Here is a 428-nt window from a genome sequence, read left to right as displayed (position 1 = left end):
ACCGAGTATAGAGTAACTGACCCAAAGTAAATCATGAAAGTGTAGGTAAATAATGCACAGAATAATAAACCACACCTACAATATGAGTAGCACAGAACGCGTTTAACACCCCAAGCATTTATTCGAGACTCAACGCAAGAACAGAAAAATGAAACGAAACTTACACATTATTCATACTATGATTAATGGTTAAGAAATTCTAACTACCCTCCTGAATGTTAATAATGTGTCTCTCTTATATCGCAGATTAATAAATTAAGGAAAGTGGATATATTGCAAGAAATTATATCTTTTATAAAAGCCTTGACTGCAGTTATCTCATTCAGGTATTTTAGTACTTTCAACTCAGGGCTTCTCATTAATATTACTAATACTGTGTTTCTTTTATTCCCCATACTACTTATACAATAAAATAATATGGCTGTGGC

The sequence above is a fragment of the Penaeus monodon genome, chromosome 23 (assembly GCF_015228065.2).
Source record: "Penaeus monodon isolate SGIC_2016 chromosome 23, NSTDA_Pmon_1, whole genome shotgun sequence".
NCBI classification, from domain to species: domain Eukaryota; kingdom Metazoa; phylum Arthropoda; class Malacostraca; order Decapoda; family Penaeidae; genus Penaeus; species Penaeus monodon.
The sequence above is the reverse complement of the archived record's forward strand: the minus strand, read 5'-3'. Positions refer to the sequence as shown.